The sequence below is a fragment of the Thermobia domestica genome, chromosome 10 (assembly GCF_964235325.1).
Source record: "Thermobia domestica chromosome 10, izTheDome1.hap1.1, whole genome shotgun sequence".
Taxonomy (NCBI): Eukaryota; Metazoa; Arthropoda; class Insecta; order Zygentoma; family Lepismatidae; genus Thermobia; species Thermobia domestica.
Window position 1 is genome coordinate 266,718,190 of NC_137463.1, and position 15,133 is coordinate 266,733,322.

The following is a 15,133-nucleotide window of genomic DNA, read 5'->3' on the forward strand; positions in this document are numbered from 1 at the left end:
ATTGTCTAGTTCACTACGTTTCTGCTTTTCGAATATTTTTATTTGGTTTGAAGATATTACAGAAAAACTCTAAAATTAGCGGTACTGTAATTTCGCTGTAGTGAAGACCCTTAAGGAAGATACAACCTTCCAAAAATTCAGTTTTCGATTCCAATTAATACAAATTCTACAAGATATGATCAAAAAGTACGGGGAATGTAGTTGCACAATCTCATCTATGGATGTTGTATCCATTTCAACTAATAAGCCCGGTAGCCTAAACCTTTGGCAGAGTCAGTGTCGATTTTGAAAGATTTGTGACGTGTTAGTTGGCTTCCAGAGGCAAAAGAGTGTGGTGTTACGTGTCTGTCGCGCGCTAACATTAAGTTTAGTTCTAAGTTGGAGAAAAAAATGTCAAAGAAGCTCAAGAAATGTCAAAATCAGTGTATGACGATGAAGCAGTGGCATTAAAGATTGCTTACAAGTGTTATGTGCGATTCAAAAGCGTCAAGGAGTCGGTTGAAAACAAGCAACGATCAAGGCGTCCTTCGACGTCGAAAACAGATGAAAGCGTGCAAAATCGGCGTAAATGATTTGTTGAAACAGGCAAATGACTATTCGAGAGCTTTTCGAAGAACCAAACATCTTGTATGGGTTCGTGAAAAGCATTTTAACCGCTGATTAAATGGGCAAATGGCTTCCATCTTCGCTAAGGAAAACGCACCGTGCGACACCTTGCTTTTGATTCGCGAGTTTTTGGCCGAAAAAATGTTCCTGCTTGTCTTTATTCGCTGTACTCTCCAGATATAGCACCATGCGACTTCTGGATCGTCCCAAAAATTAAAATCGTGCTTCCTGTATTCGGTTTTCTCTGTATTTACTTCTAAACTCATGTCCGTATAGGCGTTTAATAAGATCCCTGCATTTCTTTTTGTTGTTTTTATATCATTCCCTACCAGATTTACATCATCAGCATAAGCCATAACCTGGTGAGTGCCTCGTTGCTATCCCTCATTTTTCTTACTGCGTATTCTAGATTTATAGAACAAAATTGAATAATAAAAGAGACAACGCAACTCCTTATTTCAGGCCATTCTCGACGTGAAAGCTCTTGGATAAGAATTTTCTACTCAAACTTTACTTTGGGACTCATTTAATTACGCTAAGATTAATCTAACTAGCATTTTCGGTGTTCTAAATTCAGTAAGAGTGTTGTACAATGTTTCCCACCTAACAGTCATAATTGTTTTTGTTATCAATTAATAATTGATGTACTGAATTATTGTATTCCCATTTCTTTTTAAGTATTTGACGAATGGTACAGTCCGCAGTAAAAAAAAACCCTGCAACATGAGCATGTAAGTTTATCGTGAAACTACACCTAACAGCGCAGGGAATCAACATAACGTCTAAGTGGCACGAATCACGCCAGGAGAAACCTCGCCATCTTCCCCTGTACACTTATTTTGGAACAAAAGACTTCGTCGTTTCACAATAAACTTACATGATCATGTTGCAGGTTTTTTATTTCTGCGGACTGTACATATCTGGTCGATAGTTGATCGATTTCACCTAAATCCAAACTGATAATCTCCAATAATTTCATCTGCATTCCACCAACTCTGTCATAATTATTCACTATAACTAATCATCCGTATTCTTTAGCACAATAAACATACGAATAAATAAATATGTATGCAGAATATCAGCGCAAAATAACCATTAAGCTCTTAGTGTAGTTCTGATGATGCATATTCTTTACGTCAAATTTTAACTAAATTCTTACTATTGTGGTAACATTTTGTAAACTTTGGTCTGGTAGCTACTACTTGTACTTTGGTCCCGAGTTCGAACCCTGGTGGGAGAGCTTGGACCGCATTACAATGGTTGTGATCTCACCTTAAGCTGTACGTCTTGTCCTATACACGCTCATTTTTGACAAAGGACGTAAATATGTCAGTCGGTTAGTCAATCAATCCAATCAAAAAGCATTCTGTACAGCTCACAGATGACGAGAACCCTAAAACAGCGTTAGCGGGGAAATATCAACGACAGGGTCAAGTCCATTTTCGGTTTTTGAGGTGTGGTCTATACTTAGATGTCGCCTGCTACTCTGGGCAGTTATCTGTGTGCTATTCCGTGGTGTCATTTGAAACCCCCGTGCGAAAAGTGGTCGAGCCCATACCTACGTCACACTACTTCTGCTAGGGTTCTTCTCGTCATCTGTGAGCTGTATGTAGCTTGTCTGTATCCCTGTTGAATCCCAGTGGTAACGCACTTGTCTCGGCTTCGACGTTAATGTATGTATATCTCATCTTCTGTACCTTTGAAAGCATCTTGTATCTAAAATGCCATTAATATGACTTTTTTTATATAATGCTCATACATACCATTTTGTACCAAGTACTTTAGTAATGTGTATCCCTAGCGTACTTTCGGATCCTTGTTCGATTCCAGGTACAGTACATGATTTACTCGGCTTCGTGAAGCAATTTCAGAGCTTAAGAGATACCGAGCTTTGGTCTTGACAGCCAGAAATAACTGCAATGGGAGCATATGTACTGACTTCACATTAACGAGTAAAAAGTAATCTGATCGGCCATAGCCCACAGAGAGTTTAGCTTACAACTTTAATTCTACATCATTAAATAATATCTTCTTCATATTGAAATCCTCCAGATGAAACCACAAAAATTACTTCGAAGGTATGAAAAAGATAATGATAGTTGAAATTCATAGAAGATTTTTTTTTCGGAACAGGTAGTGATTGGTGCATTCGGATATTGTCCTTTGCTGTTCGCAAACCAATAATTTTACCTTACAAATATTGAAGGAAGAAAAAATTAAACATATCTTTTAAAGCATCATGAAAATTGCAGTACCTAAGGCAAGAAATTATCCAGCAATACATGCAACAACTAAGTACATAGACCAGATGGCGCCACTGGGCAAAATGCAAACATTTCATCGAAAGAAGTTAACATCTGTGGTTTTCTTAACAAGCTAAATTTCTCCATTTGTGGTGCGTAATAAACAGGTAGATGAAAAAGTACTTCCTGCATGGAATGTTTGCGTAGCTCTTTGGTGTCGGGGGCTCTGCTCACTCACCGGCCGAGAGAAGACAACTCGCCAGTCCGCCTTCCTCGTTTTCTACCGAAGCTAACCTTGAAACACTAACGGCATAACTAATCTTTTCGATGATGTCAACGACCCCGAATGCCTTCGCTCGCTTACATTGCTCACCGGACGTGAAAATATTGTAATTAATTTTAATTTGGCGCTTGTGGACCTTTGCGTCATGTGGGAAAATCAACATTAGTGTACTACAGGGTACTGCAAAATTAACGAAAAGCATCTTTTCTAGTTGAGCAGGTTGTTTGTACGGAACGAAAGAACAGGCAAAAATGGCACAGAGAACGTCCACATTTTTGTGTGAGGGAATCTAGAAGATTTCGAATCAGTTTTCCAACAATACTTTATTGTTGGTATGGTGTGGGGCCAAGAGAACAAACTGTTGAACCGTCACTTTTCGTTTTATTTTATTTTATTTTTATTTATTTATTTATTTATTTAGCTTTCCAGGGCGCAGTGTCGGATCTAGGAGGCAAAAGCTTGAGGGGAGGCAGTCAGAACCCAGATTTTTATAGGTATATCATGAGTTTACTATAAACTTTCAAAAAATATACAAATAATAGCTTAAATTATTTTTGCCAGTCAAAAAACTGGGGGGAGGGTGAGCAGGCCACCGGCCTCGAGCTAGATCCGCCACTGCCAGGGCGGAGAAGAAAACGAATAAGACGATTGGAAAAACCTATCGTTTTATATTTAAAATCTTATTTCCAACAACTTTCCTTCATTTCCATCCTTTTGTGTCTTTATGCATAATAAAGTAGACCTGTGACCCCGGACTTTTGATACACCTGGTATCAAATACTTTATTAAAGAACACTTCATTAAATTTTGATTTGGGCTTTTTCGTTGATGATTTTCGTACATTAAATGAAATACGTACAATATTTAATATTTCACGCTCAACGATTCTAATATATAGTTACAAAATGTGTTGGCAAAATGAAATGAAATAGGCCTATTTCAGTTTAACGTCTCACGATTATCCCCTTTTAGACTAAGAGAGACAATCGTAAAGGCAAGTGAATGATGACGGAAGAATTGGTAGGATGACAAAGTGAGAGGAATCAAGAATACCCCGAGAAAACCCACGGACACGATGTAGTCCACCAAAAAAATTCACTTGGCCGGGATTCGATCCAGGGACCCCTTGCACCAGAGGAAAGCGCTATGCCGCTGAGCTACCGTGCCCCCAAAACGTGTTGGTGACATTAAAATGAATTTTGATTAAATTATTGATATATTGAAAAATAAAATCTGAGAAGACATAAGAAGATACTGTGTGGCCAGCTTAACGAATTTACTATATTTCATTAATTATTGAATGATTAATGGGAAAGTGTTCATCCATATTCCTTACCAAGGCCGTTTGAGATGGGATCTGCTCCTCAAAGTAAGCACTACATTTTGAGATGTTTTATCCGAAGCAAGTAACCCCACCGAGTACTCAACCAGGGTTGACTTCTACAGAAAGCACGGACATTATCACTTTGCCACAAAGAGATTCATTACTGTGCTTGAGGAAATAACGAGAAAAACAGACAGGTGAAAGAGTGTCCGGGAAAGTGTCGTGTTACTCAAATAATGAGATATGTTTTACAAGATGTACCACCTTCGAAAACTACTCATAGATGTAGTACAACGAGAAAACAAGTCAAATTAAAAAGGTCTCTGTTAATAATGCATTTAGAAAGGTAGTGTTGACATTGTGTGTGCAATGGCTACGAAAGATTTCTCTTCCGGATGTAAAGCAAGCAATCTGTTGAAATATTTTAACTTCTTATCAAAAGAAAACTTTATGAACACATGTCTTATATTCATACCTAGGACAAACTTTACTTTTTTTAAAGTTATGCAATGATTGTTGTTCTCAATGTGTTTGTATGAGAAGACTTCCGTGGTCGAGGGAAAAACATTCATAAGCCACAGAACATAAATTTACTTTTATTATCATATTATACGGTGTCTTTTCTTCTCCACCATGGGTTGCTACATTCTCACGCTAAGCGCTGGTAGAGCACCTCGTGGTTTATGCCAATCTCGTGATGGTGTCGTGTTGCACCGGTTTTTGGGTGATTGTAAACCGCATGCATTTTCATACTGATTTAGTTGGAGTTGGTATCATTTCCTTAGATGCTGTATCTCAAATGCTTTCCGTAGTTTTACATTAAAAAAAAACAACCTTTACACACAATTTCTAATGTAGCATGACAGCACAAAACTATGTCTGTGCTACCTTTCACTATTTTTTTTTCAAAATTGCGTTAGTAATTTTGAATTGGATTTCACTATACAATGTTTTCACCAAAAATGTTATAGTGTACAGTAAATAATCCTTTACACTTTAATTGCATGCGGACTGCCAAAGTCATAGAGAAACATGTTAACAAAACTGTGGGAATTACAGCTGGTCTAACAGGAAAACCTTAATGTAAAACCATTTGCATATTTCAAATTAGTGCAATGTTTTCTTTATAATAAGTTGTTGTGGTTTGAGACTCATTTAAACAAGTTTCGTGTAAGGATACATGCTCACATTTAGACTTCATAAAACCTAAATATGTTTTCTTCAAAATTATACATAATAAACTATTCAATACTTTTAACTTTAAAAGAAAAAGAACACAAAGAAAGTCAAATAATTATGGTATTTTTAAAAATGTATGGAATTGGTTACTTTTTGAACACCTTTGTGTCATAGTCAATAATGACATGAAAGCAGATTTCGTAATTACTTTTAATTACGCTAAGCTTATTATTTCATATGTGAATCGGTTTGGTATTCTTTACCTATGCACTATATCTACGTATATCTACCCAGAGCCGGCCCTAGGAAATTTTTTGCCCCGTGCAATGGCATTTGCCGCCCCCTCACATTAGACAGAAATATCAAATTTTAAAAGCCGCTATTTTAAGTATGCTACACCACCATACAAATACAATCTCGTTATGTCTGTGTTTTTCTTTAAATGACAATCTATTATGTTAGTGAAAGATAAAGCAAACACACGTGCAGAGGAAAAATTATAATCCTTTTTACAGAATTCAATATCGAGCTTCAATCTCAATATATCAGTTTGCAATTCCAATGCAACTATCTTTCTTTAATCTTTATATTTTCTTGATTTTCCTTCTACTATTAAAAAAAAACTCGTTTCCACCATCAATGATAAGGAACTTGTGACAAACACAAGACAAGTTTCCATATCAAAACTGTGAAACTAACTAACTGGAACAGTTGTTCGCTACTGTTCGAGAATTGAGTTCTTGTATTTGACAACAATCAAGCAATCCATGCTGGGATTTGTTTGACCATTTGCTTTAGCACTGTCCATGTGACCTTAAACTAATGCGACCTAAACATGATTTATGAATGTAGTATTCAAATATAAGGTCAGCTTAGTAAATTTAACTACCATGATCATGAAGTATATTTCCAACAAGAAATATTTATTTTAAATAATATAGTTATGATAGATTTTGTGCCCCCTCCTCCCTGTGCAAATGCACGTGTTACACATATAGTAGACATGGCCCTGTATATGTCTTCGTTATATATTGAATAACACTTAGATTATATCTTACAAAACTTACGTAACGAAAATTTCTATGAGTTCGAACTTGTACACATAGCTCAATATTTACAGAGATTTTTTTTTCCAAATGTAAATTATTAACAGATAAATACAAATAAAATCAAGACATGACCTGCACATGATGATCAAATGTTCTTGCTTACTTCCATCCTGGCTACATGACCTGTCCACCTAAGCCTCCTAGATTTGATGACCCTAACAATGTTTGGTAAACCGTATAAATTATCTAGTTCCTCGTTATGAAGTTTCCACCATTCCCGTTCCTCTTGGGTCCGAATACTTGACCTAGGATTTTGTTCTCAAATACTTTCAGTCAGCATCCTTCCCTAAGAGTAAAAGGCTGCGACCATGTTTCGCAACCTCGTAGAACAACATGCATGATTATCGTATTATGTTTGACAAAGGAGCAAGTCTCACTGGTGTCCATTCAACTGAAAAATATCGTTGATGAAATAAGTAAATATTTTGTTGAATTTGGATCGAGTTGATCGTCAACATAATCACAAAATGTAATTATCATATGACGATTTTGTTAATGGAAATACGTCAAATAATACGTCTTTGAGCATATTTTGAATTTTAGCTGTCACTAGGGTTAACAAAGTGATCTGAATGTACAGCATCGCAACTTTTTCTTCTAGAAGTTTTGAATTTTACTGTAATATTTACTGGCTTATAGAACTCCAAAAATTGAGGCGCGGTAGATTGATTTAATTGTATCAGTTACTATAATACAGGTGGCCTTGACTAAATACTGAAAAGTCAAAATTAAATAAGAAAAATGTTCTTTTTCGGGAAGTAATGTTTTCACATGTCTAAACTTAATCGTTGGTGTGGTGATACGGAATGTAATAATTTTAACAAATGATTTGTGTTTAATCAATATGCTGAATAAGATATCCTGACTACCAAATAGGAATTCCAAGGACAAGGCAGTGCTGGTTGAAGTTGTTGTCAATTCCGTTATTCTCTACTGCATTGTCTGCATAGATTTGGTTATGCTTTTGCCATCATCTTCCGCCCGCATGCAGACACGCACCGTGCGTTCAATAATCCCGGTAGTCACTTAGTTGTCACGTCTCCGTCTTCTTCAGTAGGCAATGATTGGAGAATAGGCGATGACAAAATAAGGAAACAGGCGGTGACTTGGGTTGGGTGATCGACGACAGGGGACAAAGACCTCAGGTCATTTCTTGTTTCAAAAGGTCTTTGATATGGATTACAGTTCAATAGGAACTGTGTGGGAACAACATGATTTTGCTTGTTGGCTCATCAATAAAAATCCGAATGTTTATGTTGCATATTGTTTACTTCCTCTTCATAATTGTTCCGCCATAACTAGTGGGTCACGTACCGTCAACTGTCATGAACCCCAGCCCCAGTAAAATGGGTATCTGGGAAACTCTGAAGGAAAAGAGGTGACCACAGGGTAAAGATGAGTGACTGGAGAGCCCTCTACATCCCCCATGAGCAGGGCCGGATCCAGGATTCTCTTAGGGGGGTGCACCAATAACTACCAGTACATTTGAATTAAATTTGAGTTTTTTAAAATGCCTTTAGGCATCTGTGATATGAAAGAGGAATTCCTTTGGAAATGCTAAGTGTCTGCTCTCGATGAATTCTTTTCCTTCAACCTTCAGAAAATTGACTTAAACTATTGATTTTGCAAAACTCACTGCTAGCTTCCCACTTAAGTAGTATATATTTACAACGAAGAGGGGTGCACGTGCACCTTCGCACACATCCCTAAATCCGGCCCTGTTCATGAGCGGTTTAGTCCGAATTGGGAGAAAGAAATCAAAATGAAATCTATCAGTTTAACATCCCACCATTATGCCCTTGAGGCTAAGGCAGGTGGATGATTTAAGCAAGAGAATGATAATGGAACAATTGGTGGAATGAAAAGTGGGAGGAAACGGGAGCACCCCAAAAAAACGCACGGACACGATTTTGTCCACCACAATCTTACGTGGACAGGGATCAAACCAGGGATCCCACTTTCCATGCACCATTGAGCCACCGTGCACCCCCCCCCCAATTGAATGAGTACGGTCGAATCATGTACAATATACATTGTTCTTGATAGATATTTCTGTTTGTTTTATTTATTTATTTATTTTACATAAAAACCGATTGACAAAAATAAAATTAGGTCAATATGGCTGGTATGTAGCGAGCATTGCACGCGTAACCTCTGTCAGAATATGTCTGTAATGCCAAAACTGTTTCGACAGTGATACGGTTTATTGCCCTAAGCTTTACAATAGCCATTCACCGAGGGGTTGTTGGTAATTACAAGCAGGTCCACAACTAGAGGGGGCTAGGGGGACCTGCCACCCTAAACTTTTCGTGGCCCCTCCAGACTTCAATACAAAAAGCACAATTTAGATATTTGTAAGATAATGTTTAAGACTTGGTCCCGTCTAACATATCCATGCCCCCTCCCCCCCAAACCTCTGTGGTTGGTTTCTGGCCTGATTACAAGTGTTTCACTATTAGTGTATCATGCATTAACAAATTTAGTTGCCCTATAGATTTCATCTGTAAGTTAAATAAAATGTAGGGTCCCTCTTTTTTTTTTTTTTTTAACAAATTAGAATTATTCTTCTGTTGAACAAAACCAAGTGCTACGTAATATTATACCAAATGCAGCTTCCAGAATAAATACACTTCGCTAATTCCAATATCTACCTGACTTTTAAAACATAATATGTATGAATAAAAAATAATGCAATGATGTTTGCTCGCTAATTCCTTCTAGTAGACTGTTGCACTGATTTTGATTATTCTCGGTACATTAGTGCGCCCTTACCAAACTTAGTTTTCTGACCATATTTTCGGCAAGAGAGTAGAAGGAGTGAAGTTTTCTGACCATATTTTCGGCAAGAGAGTAGAAAGAGTGAAGTTTTCTGACCATATTTTCGGCAAGAGAGTAGAAGGGGTGAGAAGATGACATATAAAAATAGTCGAAAACGACCGACATTAGTATCCAATCTTTAGCTTTCGTAGTAGCTGAGATGAATAATGGTACACCCGATAACATTTAAGTCCAAATTCATCCCCTATTAGCGTGGGGTGGAGTGAACTTGATATGTAAAGTAATGGAAAACGATCGATATTAGGGTCCAATCTGTATTTTTCAGGGTTACTAAGATACCTGTAAATAACACTCTACTCCTCATGTCGTTTAAGTCCAAATTCACCATAAACCTATTCTCCCCGTGCGAAGAACGGGCATTTCAGCTAATTATCTATATAAAGAAGACTCCTAGTTTGTGGAAAGATATTTTCAAGTACAACATTTATCTAACTTAACTTTAACTACACAGCGGGACTGACGTAATTTCTGTTTACTTCCTGATGGCTGAAGTTACTCAGCATGTTTGTAAACTTGTTTTGTGCCGGGCAATCACTGGCTTTTCCAAGAGTTTTCACTCGTAAACAATCAAAAACAAACAAAAGTATCGGAAATGATTTACAGGAAATAAACTATTTGATGATCAGTGAGTTTGACCTTCCAGATGATACCGCTTTTTACTTTTTTCTACTTTCACTAGTTCATTAGATTCTAGAAAGAATATTTTGCGTCATTGGAACTAATTGTCATTTCTTACATTATTAGAAATAGAATTATTGATTTTATACTATATAAAAGTGCGTTCAGATTAAGAATACGGCATCATTTTGATACGACATTGAAACTCACATTTTTCGTAAAAAATACTCTGCTATTATCTTCTATATTTTTTTTTTTTAAATTTTTGGAGCTTTGTCACAGATACTCTATTTGGCACATGTAAAGTCGAGAAGTGCCATTAGTTAAAATTGTTGTCTTCTAATGCTTCTTATTTACTTAGCGCCTCCTCATTGAGTATGTACAGACTTATAATATGCCTGCAGACTTTATCCTTTAAGTAATATACAAAAATAAAAAAAAAATATTACGACTAATACGAGAAACAAGGGCCACGTAGCTCAGTGGTAGAGCGTCCACCTCTGGTAAGTGAGATCCCTAGTTCGATCCCTGCTCGCACCAAGTGGACTTTGTGGTGGATAAACACCGTTTGCGTGGATTTTCTTGGGGTCCTCCCGTTTCCTACCACTTTATGCATTCCACCAATTTACTTATTTCTCGTCATCGCCGTCTCCTTTAGCCTATACGGCATAAGCGTGTGACGTAAAACTGAAAGATTTCATTTCATTTTTAAATGCTACGATACACTCTCATAACCTGTGCTCTCAAAAATTTTTGAGTGCGTTCTTATTAGAGGTAGTGCTGTCAACGGGTCGAGCGGCTCGGCTCATGGCTCAGTCACCACCGGGCCGAACCGAGAAGTGAGCCGAGCCAACAGCTCACCCGACCGACGCGATGGCTCACTCGAAGCGAGTCGAACCGAACCGGTGGCTCATTGCAACCAAGCCGGCTCGAGCCGATGGCTCACTTGAGTCGAGCCGAGCCGGTTGACATCAACAATGAGAGGGTAGATGTATTACTTTTTCATCCCGATGTGTACATATGCCTATTTGTTTTCTTTTTACGTGTAATCAAACTGCATTTATTTTACATAAAAATATAAAAAAAAAGATAGCAAAGGAAAAGAAAAAAAGACAAATGTTTGTTCATTTGTTATTTTTGTAGGTTACTGTTTCTGTTGGTTAGACCCATATGTTGTTGTGTATGTATAAGAAAGTAGGTGGATAGGTTTTTATGTGTCTGTCAGTCAACGAGGCAGCCATCCTTGGAGATCTCTCCTGAAAGTACCGCAAAGTAATTCACTTCAAATGATTAACAGTCTTTGGGTCCAGCGAGACGAGAGCTTCCTCCGATGGAACAATTCCTCATTCGAAAGGCTCTTTCCGATAAAACAAAGGCAATGTTTATAGCCTGTTCGCTAACAGGAAGTCGAGGGCCATGTAGCCTAGTTTCTTTTGTACGAAAGGAAAAAACGGTACTAGTTGTAGTGTACGTGACTTATTGATACACAGGCTACAGAGAGCTTTATCTCAAGCAGTGTATTACATACATGTTCCGTCAAAATGGAGATGAGTTACTATTTCAATCAATACAGGAACTCTGTTGTTGTATTTACGGTATTTTGAATCTTGTGCTCCATATTCTTACGTAGCAAACAGAAACCTTGTTTTGTAGTGTTTCCGTTTCGTGTAAGGACTTATCATCGCTCGATTTTCGTGTAACAGAATTGTGCCACCGAACTTTTTCTTGTCTTTATACGAAGAGACAAAATAATGTCGAAAACACTTAAAAAATGCACGAATATTGTAATAATAATAATAATAATAATAATAATAATAATAATAATAATAATAATAATAATAATAATAATAATAATAATAATAATAATAATAATAATAATAATTAGTACCGGCTTTAGTGGTTAGGCCAGGTAGGCACGGGCCTATCCAAAAATTTTAAAAAATATATAAACGCTAAAAGATACAATAAAAAGTAAGTATATTTTCCACTATTTATATTAATGGTAGATAATTACTTAACAAATAGCATCAACTACTACTGTAAAAGTATTTTCTTACTGTCATTAATCAATCAAATGTGTATATGTATCCATAAGCTAGGGAGCGGGCCTACTCAAAATTAAAATCCTAAAGCCGCTGTCGTGGCTAAAATTTCGACCAAACTTTTTGCGGTGTTTTTGCAAACACCCTGTACTCCACGACAAAGTTCTCCCTTGTATAACCTACGAGAACTTGTGTAAATCAATTGCTATGTGAGTATCACCCAGATCTATTCTCAAATTTCTTCACTTACTAATCTAGAGGAACAACTTTATTTCTTAAAAACTCTTGGAAGCCGAGAGGTATTCAGAAATAGATGTCTGTCGCATTCTGCTCCAGACACCCTTCCCAACCAACTACGAGACGATAAGATTATTCTTTTTTTTTTCTCTCTCTTTTCCCCTTTAAAACAACTTCTCTGATATTAATGTTACCAAACCCTCTTAGAGTCTTAGTTCTGATATGACTCCTTATTCTATATTTAGCGCTGACTTCATACTTTCGCAGCTGCTAGATTGACCCTTGAACCGATTATTAGTAAGGGACTTGTGTCACCCTTTCCTTGTATAATGTTGTGTAATTTTAACTGGTTTTAGTTGGAACCCATATCTGTATTTTTTTTTCTTTTCTTGTGAAGGTGTGTGCGTTCTGGAAACTCTATACGATATCAGAAATGTCGCGCGCCTATCATAAGTAGTATGATATCACCTCTAGCCAATCAGAATTTACCAAGTGTTCCGAACCATTACATCATTTACATCCAACCAGATTCTAAAGAAATTTTTCTAAACGATTGCACAATCTGTGGTAACATTGAGTCATCTTAGATTGACACATAAAACCTCGAGGATGATCTTTCGGTTGGTCAATTACCGCCGAACATCCGAAGAGCACATAGTCCGTGCTTCTCTCTCTCCCCTCAGGGGGGGGGGCCGTCCTCTGCACTCTTTGTAGAGAGAAAGAGAGAGCCTCTCATTACTTTAGTGGTAACTTAATAATGTTACCTAGTGCCGTACAGTGAAGTTCATGTCTAGGAAGTTATAAAAAGCCAAACTGTGCTGCGTCTACTATCAGGCGTGCTGACCGTTTCCACGCCAACTTCTTGGAATTGATATTGTGTATTGTGAGTAAGTACTGTTTCTTTCTTAGCTCTCCAGAGAGCCATTTACCCTTACTCAAGACTTAAATTCTTCCATAGACTAAATTAACTACTTCGCCCTAATTTCGTTGAACTGTTTCCTGGACGTCGTCACACCTGTGTGTACAAATTGTGGATATGTAGAAACCTGTAACTGAATCTTGCTTAGTAAATTATAGTGATCCAATTTAATGTTTGATATTATGGTCTGTAAATAAACTGAACTCTTTCATAATAAATAACTCGCAACATAATCATACTGCTTCCATATTATTATTACTATAACAGACCATATAAAATCCTCTATCTCTCTATTCTATTGAGAGACGCCTCCGCTAAGATCACGCACTGCGATTAAGTGGTAAGACACCTTACAGTGGATCGTCGTGAGAGTAAATCTACTGATATTCTAGATCCTAGTTCTGTCTGTTCCTGGGGACCTCCGTCCCCCTTTCAAGGGACTACCAATGAGCCTGGTAAGTCAAGATCCTGTCCCGACAGAGATGCCAGATGCCGACCTCCTCTCTGAACCATCCACAGGTAAGAGTAACATCTTTTCAGCCAATCCGCTCGGGCTATCAACTACCGCTACTAGTTTGCCAACTCCAAGAGATTAATGTAGTGAAGGAGTTAATTGCGTCATCTGTGATTAGAATGTGTAATTTGATTTGCAGTAGTGTTGTGTGTCGCCAGTGCATAGTGTAAGAGGGCTTTGGTAGGAAAGTGCCTCTTAGTGTAAATCATGTGTTCCTTACTCGTTTGTTCATCTCAACGAACCGACTTCCTATCCTTGCGGCTTTTCAATATGTTCTTTGTAATGTAGTAATTCATTTAACCAAGGGGAGTCGCTTCCTCAATCGGCTTAATATTTAGTATATAAATGGATATTCTTAAGCCCTAGTAAATCACTTGATAGAATTAAAATGATCCTTGGTTCTAATCGTTTGGTCGTTCAACTAACCTAACTGCTGTAACTGCCCATTTGCTTGAACCCTGTCAATACTAACGAGGCGCACTTTTACTTTGTTGTTTAGTCCGCCCCTCGTGATGTCATCATTTATAGCGGGATGTGTTTGACCTCCCTCTCTCTTTTGATTTATAAATTTAGAAGTGTTTCTATTAGTCACTTGCGTGGCCATACCTAAATTATAGATATTATTATGTATTTCTTTAACTAATAATGTATCTGAGTAGACATCACGGCGGACAGTTTAACACTAAATATCTTTCTGTAAAATTGCAATATAACCCCTGCCGGGTTAAGGAGTTATTGCGCCTCCCTCTCTCTGTTTGATGTACTAACCTGTAAGTGATTCTTTTAGCCACTTGTGTGGCCAGACGATAATTATAGATATTCTTCTATGTATCTCATTAACTATTAAGATGTCTAAGTGAACATCCCGACGGACAGTTAAGTACTAAGTATCTCTCGGTGATATTGTAATGTAACCTCTGTCGGGTTATGGAATTATTGTGCCACTCTTGGCTTGAACGACCCTTCTCGTACTGAGACCGTCGTCTCAGACTTAATATCATAAATCACACCACTCCCTGTCCAGACCACTGCTATCGGTGTGATCAGAGAATTATTATTTATTCGTATTAATTGAGTTTATTACTTTGATACTGTCTCAAGAACCTCGTAATATTTTGTAATATTGAGGAAGCGACTGTTTGACGAGCCTTTTGCCTTTCACGCAAGGACGGGTGTAACCTTATCAAGATCAGATTGTTATTAGAAAAATCCTACCGGTGG

The 15,133-nt window shown here is 37.5% G+C and overlaps 1 protein-coding gene across 4 annotated transcripts in view; it reads left to right on the forward strand.

Moving 5' to 3' along the window:
• uif (sushi, von Willebrand factor type A, EGF and pentraxin domain-containing protein uif) overlaps positions 1-15,133 on the forward strand; it is a 330,814-nt gene that overhangs the window by 23,096 nt on the left and 292,585 nt on the right. The window lies entirely within an intron of this gene.